At 40.7% G+C, this 13740-nt stretch overlaps 1 long non-coding RNA gene across 1 annotated transcript; it reads left to right on the top strand.

Annotated features, from left to right (window-relative positions):
* The first annotated feature begins 993 nt into the window (after positions 1-993).
* LOC100938138 (uncharacterized) lies at positions 994-13091 on the top strand. Its single transcript, XR_008509275.2, has 3 exons — positions 994-3999; positions 7149-7253; positions 12812-13091. It is a non-coding gene; the product is annotated as an uncharacterized LOC100938138 (long non-coding RNA).
* Positions 13092-13740: the final 649 nt, after the last annotated feature.

The raw sequence follows: 13740 nt of genomic DNA on the forward strand, positions 1-13740 counted from the left end.
CGGAAGCAAATATTCTTAAAGCCTACGTGGATTTCTTAGGGAATTTTACTGCCCAGGAAACCCTAAGTCTGACTTGTCAAAGCCCTGGAGCCAGGAGGTGGCCGGGGCCCCAACCATGCCCCTGAGGGAAGGAACTGTAAAAGCTCTGCAGCCCCTCCCCACCCCTCCCACGGCCATCGCCTAAATGCCTGCTTCAGATGGACGGGGGAGAATCTTCTGGAGCCTGTCAGCCAAGGGAGGCTCTCCTGGAAAGTACAACCAGGGTTGCCAGATGGGCTGACCGAGAGATTCGCAGAAAAAAGACTTTTAAGCTCCTGCTCAGCAAGATTTGAGCATTGATATGGACCCGGGTAACTTATATGTGTTTTCTTATCTTTTTTCAGAATGGGAAATGTTATTGCAATTTTCCTATACAGAACCACTGTTAAGTATGGGGCAAGGGAGAGCTTGGGGGTGACAGAGTGATCCAGTTTCTCCAGGAGCTCCTCCTGGTCCCAAGTGCTTTTCCTGCAGGTGCTCCTGATCTTTGCACAGAATCGAGGCATTTGGGCCTTGTCTCCCTCAGAGAGAGGGTAGATGTGTCTGTGAGGAGGACCCACAAATATTTGGTGGCCAAAAGCATGGACAGTGGCAGACACTGTTAGATGTCAGTCAGTGCTAGTTCCTCCCTCCTTTTAGACTAAAAAGACACCCCATTTTTGGTCTGGGCATGGGCAACGTTATTTCCAGCATCCTTTGCTGCTGGGCGTGGCCAAGTTCCCAGATAAAAATGAGCAGAAGAGAGAGAGGAAACTTCTGGGTCACGCTTGTCAAAGAAAAAGGCGTTTCTTCCGTTCCGCTTCCTCTCCCCACCCTGCTGCTGGAATTCGGGTGTGCTTGTGCCCATCTTCAACCACACAGGCAAGGACAGTCCCAGGAATGGCCAGTTCTGTGTCAAAACTCCTGAACCTATAAACTCAGCTGTTCTCAAGTCCTGTTTTTTTTTTTCCTTTGGGGGCTTTTGTAAATTCAGCAACTCTGTCTGCGAAAGTATAGCAATTATATCCTATAAAAATTACTGTGATACTGGAAAGGTATAACACTAATAACCTTGGGAAGCTATAACATTAAACAGTAACAATTAGAATGAAGAGAATAAAGACACAAATTTAAATTCATAGTGTACTGTATTAGCACTTTTATGACTGGTTTTAGTAGTGCAAATGGCTACGGCTTTTCAGGTGGATTACAGCACTGGTGAGAAGAGACCTTTCTTGATCTTATTCTCGTGTTCTCACTCTTGTTCTCCTTTTCACTGTAAAATTCCTGAGAGAATTAGCCAAGGATGCAGAATATGATCAGAAATCTGGGGCCATAAGAAGCTGGAGCAGCAAAACACATTCACAGTGCAGCCAGCCCTTGGCTCCCAGAATTCCCAAAACAAGTGTGCTCCCTACGGAAATATGGTCCTTGGAGTAGGAGACTAACAGAGCTAAGGTGCTCATTTCCACTATATTATAGCCTGGTTTTGCTATGGAATTGTATCATCATTTCAGAAAGAATTTATGCTGACAACTCATGCACTTAATTGAAAATATGCTCATAGACCTCCTCATACTTTTTAAGCCACAAATCATCAGCAGGCTCTCTCATACAGAAGGAGGAGAAAACAGAGTGTGTATCCTTCACATGTGTGAGCAGTGTCCTTTCTCTGGCTCTTCAGGGTCTCAGCAAGCCATTTTCCCATAGTATAATAATTTCTGTAATCAAAGTGACATTCTGTGCATGTATTGTCACTTCTTAAGGTGTTTAGAGCATGCCAACAAATCTGATTTATTAGATTCATAGTTTTAATTATTTGTTTATCTAAGAGCTTGATTACAAATTTGTAATGAATGCTTAAATGTCTGGGGAGATTTAATGTGAAGTTTTGTGCTTTTGCTGATTATGTGTAAATAGTGAATAAATATTTAGAATTGTTAAATGCTAAATATTAGAAGAAGTGTTGTTTATAGATTAATGAGTTAGCACATTCATAAAAGACTGGTAACAGTGAGTTTTTCTCTCTGCATTAATAACCACTCAGGCATTAATGGTTGTCAGTTTCCTTATCCATGCGGAGAAGGGGTTGAATTCAATCATTGCTAAGTTTTCATACATCTCTAAAATGCTGGATCATAATGAAAATTCAGAAACTCTTTCGCTCATGTTCACACCAGATTTTTACCATCCTACAACAACTTAGACCTCCAGCATGCCTTTCATTCTTTTATAATATCACAGCTGCCTCTGTGTAAATAGACTGTCAGCATTACATCAAGGCACATGTCTGATTGATAGGTCTGCCAGGCACCCTTACATACAATCAAAACTCAGCCTGTCTTGAAGATAATTACCAGCTTCAGCACATCTCAGCTGCTGTCAATAAACTTTCTTGTGTGTGCCAGCTTCCCATAGCAATGGAAGAAAACCAGAACTGCCCACTTCTTATGACATTTTCCATCAATTTTTTACAAAGCCTGAGCATTTGCATAGTGCTTCACTGTTTATGGAGCAATTTCCCTTTCTCACAACTGTCCTCATTTTACAGATGAAGGATCTAAAACCTGAAAAGAGGCCAAATGATTCCTCAAAACCATGCAGGTACTAAGTAGCAGAGCCGATCTCAAACCCAGGTGTGTCTGACTTCCAGCCTAATGGCTTTTCCTTAAAAACACCCCCAAACTCTTGGTAACATCTATGCAATGAAAAGGGTTGTCATGAAAACTGCTTCCCAGTTTGTTAAATTTTTATGCAGGTCTCCAGTGTCAGAAATGCTGAGTATCACTAATCTCAACACCTTCTCTCTGCTATATGAGCTCTGGCAGAGCTTGTCTCTAAGGGCTAGACAGGAAAAAAAAATCTGGGTTCAATTAAAATATATCAATAAAGACAACTAAAAGAAGCTCCAAAATGTTGCTGCCCTTCTGCGGGCTGTCTGTGTGTAATGCCGGCTCCTTCACTCTTTTATGGCACCATGATTGTGTTTTACCCTCCTGACTGTTAACTGCCAACTGTTAACTGTTAACTGCCCAAGGTTGCCCTGCTGATGTCATGGCTGACCATATGACTTGCTCCAGCCAATGAAATGTGAGCAGAAGTGACATGTGCGGCATACCAGTAGAAGCTTTGAAGAGCTATTGCCAATTTCCACTCTCTCTCTGGAAACTGTCATTAGGGTTAGGGAAACTGTCATGAGATGCGCATATTTTAGATAGAGGCTGCTTGCCTTAGTTTGGGCACCTAATGAAAAAGACATGGAGGCCAGGAGCGGTGGCTCATGTCTGTAATCCCAGCACTTTGGGAGGCCAAGGCGGGTGGATCACCTGAGGTCAGGAGTTCGAGACCAGCCTGACCAACATGGCGAAACCCCGTCTGTACTAAAAGTGCAAACACAAAGGGAACTGCATGGCTTGTTTCTACCTGAACATTGTCAAGTGATTTCATTCTTTGAAACACGGATGTGAAGTGTGTCCAGCAGTCTGAGAACAAGAAGAAGAAGAAGAAAATCTAATCTCTCAGGGTGGCTGTGTGCCAGCCCTGCTCTCAGCACTTCCCATGTGGAACTCCTTTACTTCTCCTAACAGCTCCATGACATGGGTTAGACTGTGATTGTTCCCATATTGTTGATAGGGAAACTGAGGCATGCAGGTGTTACAGAGCTCTCTCAAGTGGCAAGCTTTCTGGGTGATTACAGAGTGGCAGAGCTGGGGCATCCCATGATGTCACCACACTGCTATATGGAAAGGAACATTAATCGAGCACCTATGTGCTTGATTCTCTTAATTCTGTGACTGAACTCTCAAAACACCCTGGGTAAGCATTATCATCTCCTATTTCACAAGTGAAAAAACTGGGATTCAAAAAAATTAAGTGACTTACCAAACATTACAGAGCTAGTAAGCCAAGACTTGGACACTGAGATGGAATTCTGCCTTTTAAGGTGGCTAAGCAACAGAAGGATGTTCCTTTCCCAAGGAGGTAAGAAGCAGTGGCCATGTTCAGCACAATTGTCCTATCACACTTTCATGGCAGGGAACGAGCAGTGAGGATGGGCACTGCCCTGTGTCCTAGCAGATGGCTGCCTTCTGGCTCCCCAGCCTTGGCCAGCAGCCCTTCTATCTTCATGTCATGACCTATTTTTGTTCACCCAGTTAGTGTATGGCCTATTTCTTTCCTTAAGAATTACTTCATAACTTTCACAGAGTAATAGCACATGCTGAGCACAGCATTCGTGAACTTGGACACACACACACAAAATGTCCCTTTAAATTCACAGAGCAATATCTGAGATCCAGGTAGAAAGACCAAAAGGAAAATTAAGAACAGACTTTCAGACCTGCCTTCCCTTTGCATTCAGGTTCGTTTCCTTTTTACAGCTGCCCAAGTCATGAGTTCATAGGGCCTGGATGGCTGTACCGGATTGCTCTCCAGCTGGTCTCTCTGCATCCAGAAATTTCTACAACCTACTGGGGTAAAATCTTTCTCAACCCTGCTTTTCATCATCACATCTTAAATACCTAGAGTTGGTTCCCTATTGCCAAAAAAAAATCCATTGTCCCTGTAGGGTTCTTCTGCCGAAACGAGGAAAGAGTGAGTTAAATGTTGGTAGGTGATGTAGAGATGGTAATTAGGCAATGTAATTAGATGTTGTTGAAAGAGCTGAGCTATGAAATGCATTGTGATAAAGGGGCTGCCTATGTAAGTAAACGGGTATAATGAGGTGTAAAACTCCCTTTCTCTCTCTCTCTTTCTGCTTCATAAGCCTTTCTGCTTCTCAAGTCCAGATCTGCTGTTTTTGGGGTTTCCTTCCAATTTTTTTGCTGCATCCCTGGGGCCTTGGCTCTTGGGCCTGCTGCCTCTTCCCACTCTATACCTTTGGATTCCTTATCTTTGGCTCCACCTTATTGCTCCATTCTCCAAAGACAAATCTACGAGGCATAGGATTTTACAGAATATGGGGTGACAGAAATAGCATAGGGAAGTGTAAAAGCCTAGAAGCTTCTTACAGACGCAGCCCCTTGTCTGTAGCTCCTGACTCCCACTTAAACTTCTGTTGGAAGCACCCCGGGGTAGCAGGATCCAGCTCAGAAGATGGGGCTTATCCACCATGCCTTTTCCTAACCTGACACCCACCCAGATAATCTTTTCAACATGCAAACTAGAGCATATCACCCCCTGCTCAGGGCCTTTCTGTGACCTCCCATTATGCTTCACGGGACTCCTTGCTCCTTAGCCAGGTCTCTGGGTCCTCCATGATCAGGTCTCTGCTCTTCTGCAGCCTCATCTCTGCCACTCTTCACCTTTTGTGCTCCAACCCAATCTGGTTTTCTTCTCATGCTTTGAACACCCCAAGTCTGTCTGCTTCAGGAGCTTCATACTGGCTAATCATTCACCGTAGCATACTCCCATCTATAGGGCTGGCTCTTATATTATGGGTCTCAGCTAAAATGTCATCCCTTCAAAGAGAGCTTCTTGGACCACCCCAGCCATTCTCTATCCTATTTCCCTCTTTTATTTTCTTTGAAGCACTTACCCACTTTCAGAAACTATCTGGCTTACTCATGTGTTTGTCTCTAGATTGTCTACTTCCCCTGCTAGACTGTACTCTCCCCAAGAGAGCAAAGCTGTGTCTGTTGCATTCACTGTTGTCTTCCCAGAAGTAAACAGCATGCTGGAGACCCTCAAATACATGTGAAATGAAGGGACACCTTGTGTTATTTCACCTGTTTCCACCTGGTTCCCAAGTGGCAAGCTTGCATTGTGGTTGCAAAGTGGCAAAGCTGGGATATCACATGATGTCACCATGATGCTATATGAAATGTAACATTAATTGAGTACCTATGTGACCAGTTCTTTAATTCTGTAATTGAACTCTGAAAAAACCCTAGGTAAGTATTATCAACTCCAACTTTAACAGATGAGGAAACTGTAATTTTTTAAAAAATGACTTAACCAAACATCACAGAGCTGTAAACCAGGATTTGAATGGGTGAACTGCACTCAGCCTTCATCTCAAGACAGTTTGCCTCTTACTCCAAGAAGCCACGGTTGATCCTGACTACATCACATATGGGTTGCCTGGATTGTAGTCATTCATTCACTAAGCGTCTTTTAGGAGGTCACATGCCAGGCACCGTGTTAGGTAATGATTTCTCTGAGTCACAGGAGCCGTGGTTCTGACTTTAGAAAGTTTCTCATCTGATGCGAGGGCAGGAAAGTAAATAAATCAGTGAGGGTGGTCCTTGTTGGGACACTCTGGTTGAGAAATACCCAAAGTGCAAAGTGACAGGGACTAGAGGCATCTCCATTGGACCAGACAGCTCTGGATTCGTCTTGAGCTAGGTCTCTGGAGGTAGGTGTCAGCTACAAGGAGAAAAGCAGCATATTTTGAGATATGGGATGCAGGGCCTTTTAGTTCCGTAAATTCGAGAACCATAGTGTGAATACCACATGCCCTGGGCTGACCTAAGTGGGCTCTGGGGGAAGGTATACTGGGCAGGGAGTTTGGAGAACTGGTTTCTGTCTAATCCTTCTCTAACTCTGTGACCTTGAATGCATCACCTCCCCTCTGAGTCTCAGATTCTCTTTCTGGCTGGCATTTAGTGAAACCTAAATATTCTAGACCTTCTACTTGTTCCATAAGTGCTCAGTCCTACACTCACTGTCCTCTGGCACCAATATACTGATTACTCATTTTATGCCCAGCAGAGCACCACGTGTTTTGAAATATACAAATAGTGGGAAATGAAATCTTTGTTCTGGATGCAGTTATAATTTGGAAAGTGAGGAAATAAATTATAACAAGGGGAAAAAACAGGTTAGCACAACATCTTACAACATTTGCTAATTATTTCACATGTGTTGGTCTTATCATTCCAATTAGATGTCAAGCTTTAGGTCAGAAACTCTGTGTTCTTTTTCTTTTTAATATAGTCTTTACAATTTTCTAGCTGTAAGAAAATGTTCTAATTACTTTACCTTCCTAAGCTTTCATTTTATAATCTGTCAAAGTACCTAATTTGTAGGGTTGCTGTGAGGAGTAAATGAGCTGTTGCATGGGAAGCACTTAGCACGGGGCCTGATACATAGTAAGCCCTCGGTAATAATTACATCTTCCATGCTGCTAGACACAGAGGGATTGAAACGCATAACAATAGAGATGAAACACGAAGAGTGACAAATGAAGATTGAGTGTGCACACCTTCTGGAGGAGCCCTGATTGAGTATTTTAAGTAAGTGGACTAACTGTATTATTGTTAAGGAATTAGAAGCATGTAGGTAGAAGGCTGTGGTAATGGCTCAAACAGAAGGTGGGGTCAGGACTGGGATGGAGGCTAAGAAGGAGACACTGTAGAGAAAGAGTCAATAGGATCTTGAGGATGCTCTCAGTCAAGGTTTTGGTATCTTCTCTGAATGGGCAAGCCATTAGCATTTTTTCATTGCCCATGGCTACCTGTTGCAGGGACTTAATTACAAGTGAGTGCATCTGAGAGGTCTGGTGCTCCCTGGTTTCTCCTAGTCCCCCTTCTCATAGACACAGGTACAGCGTGCTGAAAATACTAGGATCACAATTACTCTCACCCTAGTTTGTTCATTAAGCAAAGGTTTTATGCCAGGAGAGGTAAGCCAATAAGAATAAAGGCCAGCACCTCCATGAAGTACCTGATCCTAAAGCAGGGGTATCACTCAAATAAAAGTGCACCATTGTCCCTACTCCCAACTCTGGAACCATGGTTCAGAGATTTCTGTCAGAGTAGGACTTAACCCATCAAACAGCTCTGAAGCTCTCCCCTAGGAACTAACTTTATCTGAAACCAAGGGTGGGGAAGCTCAAGTCTACAAGCACTCTAAAAAATATTGGAGGTTTTGATGGAAAGCAATTAAGAGAAGGCTGGTATTCTATGGGACGTGTGGGCTAAGACAGTTTGCCAGAGAGAATCAGGGGAAGAGACAGCTAAGAAGAGCCTGTCTGGGGTCAGTACAAACCTCAAACACTAACCTTGAAAATTACCTCTGCAAAGGAGCCCAAATTTGATTGGATCAATTGGATAATTGTTGAGTGATTTATGCCCCTAGGGCATTGTCAAAAACAGTAGAGCAATCAGCTGGAAATTAGTGAAGCCTAAAAACTGGGGTGATAACAGAAAGAGACAAATAGAGACCTGGAGAAAAAAAAAGCACTGTCATCCCAAAATGACAGTGCACATGCCCAAGTCTGAGTTGTCTGAAGAGCAACATCATCACACTGTGGGGAATATACACTTTACTAAAATACTTCAGTAAGTCACAAAAAAAATAACAAGTGTGAGGTGGGAGGGAATATCTAGAATTGTCATAATATGTTATCTGAAATGTGCAGTTATCAACAAAAAATTATGAGACATGCAAAGAAATAGCAAAGTGTGACACGTACACAGGGGAAAAAAAACAAGCTGCAGAAATTATCTGTGCAGCGGGGAGACAGATACTGCATTTAGTATGTGAAGATTTCAAAGTAGCCACTATAAGTATGTTCAAAGAACTAAAGGAAACTATAATTAAATAGGTAAAATAACAATGTCACATCAAATAGAGACTATCAATAAAGAGATATAAACTAGTAAAACCAATTGAAAATTTTGGAGTTGAAAAATAAATTAAAACTTTTTATCTAAAAATAAAAATTTTAGAGAGGCTCAACAATAGATTTGAATTGGCAGAAGAAAAAAACTAGCAAACTTGAAGATAGATTTGTAGAGCATATACCATCTGAAAAACAGAAAAAATAGTGAAAAATGAACTGAGCCTCAATATGGAACACCATAAAGCATGCTAACATATGAGTAATGGAATTATCAGAAGGAAAAGAGAGAGAAAAACGAGTAGAAAAAATTTTCAAAAATAAGAATAGCTGAAAACTTTCCAAATTTGATTTTTTTAAAAAAAAAAACTAAAGATTCAAGAAAATCAACAGACTTCAAGTAGAATAAATGCAAAGGGATCCACACACAGATATAGCATAGAAAAATTCTGAAAGCCAATGATAAGGAGAAAATCTTAAAAGCAGTAAGAGAAAGATGACTCATCACATATAAAAGAACCTCAATATGATTAACAGCTGATTTTTCATCAGAAACAATGGAGCCGAAAGGAAGTGGGATGCCAGATGTAAAGTGCTGAAAGAAAAAGAAAACTGTCAACTAAGAATCTTGTATTCAGCAAAGCTTTCAAAATGAAGGAAAAATCGACATTTCTCTATTAGAAAAGAAACAGAATTTATTGCTAGTAAATGTATCTTCCAAGGAGTACTAAAGGCAGTTCTTTAGGCTGAAAACAAATGACCCCAGAAAGTTATTTGAATCCACACACACGTACATTAAGAGCACCAGTAAAAGTAATTATGCAATTATAAAAGATAGTACACACAAATACTCTTTCTCCATCCTTCTTTCAATTGATTTAAAAATCAGTTGTATAAAACGATGTATAGATAGTTGTATTGTTTCACTCTAACATACGGAAATATGACTTGTTTGCCAATAACAGCACAGAAGTGAGTGAGAGAAAAGTTGTGTCAGAGTAGGACAATGATACCAAGCCAGATGGTTATCAAAATCCACAGGAACAAATGAAGAGAACCAGAAATTGCAAATAAGGACAGAGTACCAGAGAGGAGAGAGATGTACAGAGAATTATGGAGGTGGCTTACCTTGAATATGCAGCTAAGTAATGATTAATGCATACATACAAGAAACTACTGGAAGACAGAGAAAGAACCACAAGCAATTAAAGGTAACAGCACCCAACACTCACACATGACTGGAAATTGTGCCTTTTCCCACATGCCAGACTGGAAAATTGTGTGTTCCACAGGGCATTGAGTAAAGTACATAGAAGGATTTTTGCTTCATTAGTAGGAAACAATTAGCCCTAGCCTAAATACTGCTCTGGTTCAACCTATCAATTTTTTTTTTTTTTTGAGACAGAGTTTTGCTCTTGTTTCCCAGCTGGAGTGCAATGATGTGATCTCGGCCCACTGCAACCTCTGCCTCCCGGGTTCAAGCAATTCTCCTGCCTCAGCTTCATGAATAGCTTGGATTACAGGTGCCTGCCACCATGCCAGGCTAATTTTTGTATTTTTAGTAGAGATGGGGTTTTCCCATGCTGGCCAGGCTGGTCTCAAACTCCCAACCTCAGGCAATCTGCCTGCCTCGGCCTCCCAAAGTGCTGGGATTACAGGTGTGAGCCACTGCGCTGGCAAACTATCAAATCTTAAAAGCAAGACCTGAAAGGATCAACTTATTTCCAAGTATTAATAATTCAACTGAGTTCTAGAACAAAACTCAAAAATATTTATCAGAATACAAAAATATCCAGGCCCCAACAAGATAATGTTTAAAGTATATGTCAGCCAATAAAAAATTACAATGCATGCAAAGAATCAAAAAGATCTGCTCCAGAGTAAGGGGATAAATGGATCAATCAAAACCAATCCAGAAACTGACACAGATGTTAAAATTAGCTGACAAAGACATTACAGATGCTGTTTGACTTGTGATGGGATTATATCCTGATAAACCCTTGTAAATTGAAATTATCATAAGTTGACAATGCATTTAATACATCTAACCTACCACACATCATAGCTTAGCCTAGCCTATCTTAAACATGCTCAGAAAACTTACATTAGCCTACAGTTGAGCAAAATCATCTAACACAAAGCCAATCTTATAATAAAGTGTTGACTTTGGCTTCTAAATACCATTCTCCACTAAAAGGAATCAAGGTTCTTTGGAGAAATGACTGATTCTAGGGTTTGGATTAAAAAGTACAAGATGAATCTAAAAGATATTTTTGTGCCAGAAAGCAAGGAAGCTCTCAAAGACTATGGAGTCATATCAAAAGGACCCAGAAGCTAACTTGTAGATACCTCAAATAGCAAATTGGAGACAATTTGACCCTCAAAATAATTAATATAAGGGATTATAATCCTTGTGGTAGGCAGAATAATGGCCTACAAAGATGTCTATGCCTGAATCAGTGGAATCTATGAACATGGAATCTTGCATGGAAAAAGGGAATTTGCAGATTTGATTAGAGACCCAAAGATAGAAAGATTATCTTGGATTATGTGATAGCTAATATTGAGTGTCAACTTGATTGGATTGAAGGATGCAAAGTATTGTTCCTGGGTATATCTGTAAAGGTGTTGCCAAAGGAGGTTAACATTTAAGTCAGTGGACTGGGAGAGGCAGACCTACCCTCAATATGGATGGGCACAATCTAAGCAGATGCCCCCATGGCTAGAATAAAGCAGGCAGAAGAGCCTGGAAGGACTAGACTGGCTGGGTCTTCCAGGCTTCCTGTTTCTCCCTTGCTGGATGCTTCCTGCCCTCGAACATTAGACTCCAAGTTCTTTAGCTTTTGGACTCTTGGGCTTACACCAGTGTTTTGCCAGGGCCTCTCAGGCCTTCTGCCACAGACTGAAGGCTGCACTGTTGGCTTCCCTACTTTTGAGGTTTTGAGACTCGAACTGGCTTCCTTGCTTGCTCCTCAGCTTGCAGACAGCCTATTGTGGGACTTCAACTTGTCATTGTGTGGGTCAATACTCCTAATAAACTCCCTTTTATATATACATCTATCCTTTTAGTCCTGTTCCTCCAGAGAACACTGACTAATACAGATTATCTAGACAGGCCCAGTGTAATCACATGAGTCCTTAAAAATAGAAATCCTTCCTGACTACAAAGAACCAGAGAGATGGAAGCATGAGAAGGACTCAACCTGTGTTGTTGGCTTCCAAATGGAGGAAGAGATCCAGGAGACAAGGAATGTGAGTGGCCTCTAGAAGACAGAAAAGGCAATAAAATGGATTCACCCCTAGAGCCTCCAGGAAGCAATGTCACCCTGTCAACACCTTGATTTTTAGCCCAGTGAGTCCTGTGAAAGATTCCTGACATAAAGAACTGTTAGATAATGCACTTATGTTGTTTTAAGCCACTAAAATGTGATTTGTCTCAGCAGCAATAGAAAACTAATGCAATCCCTTTGAATAAAATAGGAAGGTGTAAGTCCATAAAGATAGAAATAAATGAATAAATTGAGAGTTTGATGAGGAATAGGATATCTATTTCAAAATAACTCTGCACAAAACACTTATTAATTACAAAGGGTTAAAGAGCAATTTGGAAGTTATTCCTAGTTCTCTGCTAGGAGGAACCTAGTGGATACCACCCTAATCAAGTGATCTAACTGAATATCAACAGCAGTGAGACAGATGTAAATTATGCCTCAGCCAGTAGTATCAGTGAGAAGAATACAACACTTCTGTGGTATTTCCACCCAAGATACATAACTTAAGGAAACATCAGAGACATTGTAAGAAATTCAGATTGAGGGACATTCTATGTAATAACTGGTCAGCTATCATCAAAATTGCCAAGGTCATTTAAGGGAAGACAAAGGAACTTTTCCAAGCTAAAGAACACCAAAAAGCCTTGACAATTAAATGCAATGTGTGGTTTTGAACTGGATTATTTTGTTGGAATCACTGGCAAAACTTGAATGGGTTCTGAGGATTAGATTGTAGTCAGTATCAATGTTAATTTCCTGATTTTAATGGTTATATTTTGGTTATGTAGAATACTTTTTGAAAAGTCATACTAACAACAGATAAATAATTATGGTAGCTTGTCTCCAAGATGGCTGACCAGCATAAATTTCTTCTCCCTGTATCCACACAAGCCAAGGTTGCAGTTTATTTCTTTGCTCCCTTGAATGTGGCCTGATTTGTGACTGCTTTGGTCAACAGAATACTACTAAAGTCATGCTGTGTGACTTCTGAAGCTAGCTCCTAAGAAGTCCTTGCAGCTTCTGCCTGCGACTCTTAGAACACTTGCTTTGAAGGACGCCAGAAGCTGTGTTGAAAGTCTGAGCACTCTGAAATCACCATGCTGTGAGGAAGCCCAAGCTAACCACATGGGCAAAAAAGATGCCCTCTCACTGCCACCATTTGAGACACTCTAATTTAGAACTGCCTCATTGAGCCCATGAGGCCCTGTGAATGATAATAATAAATTGTTTTTAACCACTATGTTTTTGGATTTGTAATAAGTTTATAGATAACAAGAAAAAGTTATATTAGCATGGTAATAAAATTATGGATATGTGTAAGTTTGGTGTTTTGTTTTGTTTTTTTTTTTTACATTAAGCCTGTATTACTGTTGTAATTTAGGAAATCACTTGTTTTCCTCCAGCACTTCAGTGTAAGAGTGGCACTACTTAGAATGTACTTCTTAAGATATGGCTGTACATAGAACAAATTATTCACCATGATTTCCTTAGCATCCAACAGAATACCTGAGTGTAGTAGATGCTTAATAAATATTTGTTGAATAATTGACATATGGGAGAGTGCTGGATAAACTCTTTGAGGATGACAGGCTGTTTATTCATTTATCTACTTCGATTTATGTGAGTCTGGCATCATATTTTTTTTTTTTTTTGCTGTCTTTAAAGAAACCAAGAAGAAAGGCCATGTGTTGAAGTTATGATTTATTGCTTTTCTCCCCATACATTTATTTCTTCACATGATCATCTCCTCTGCTTTCTGCTGTGACTAACTCGCTCTAGCTGTATGAACATTTTGCCACTATTCTGCTCCCTTTATACATGCCTAGGCAAAGATTGCACAAAAAATAAAATGATAAACCAAGCTCTGTTGCAAATAAAACTTAGATG

The sequence above is a fragment of the Pongo abelii genome, chromosome 7, assembly GCF_028885655.2.
Source record: "Pongo abelii isolate AG06213 chromosome 7, NHGRI_mPonAbe1-v2.0_pri, whole genome shotgun sequence".
In the NCBI taxonomy this organism is placed as follows: Eukaryota; Metazoa; Chordata; class Mammalia; order Primates; family Hominidae; genus Pongo; species Pongo abelii.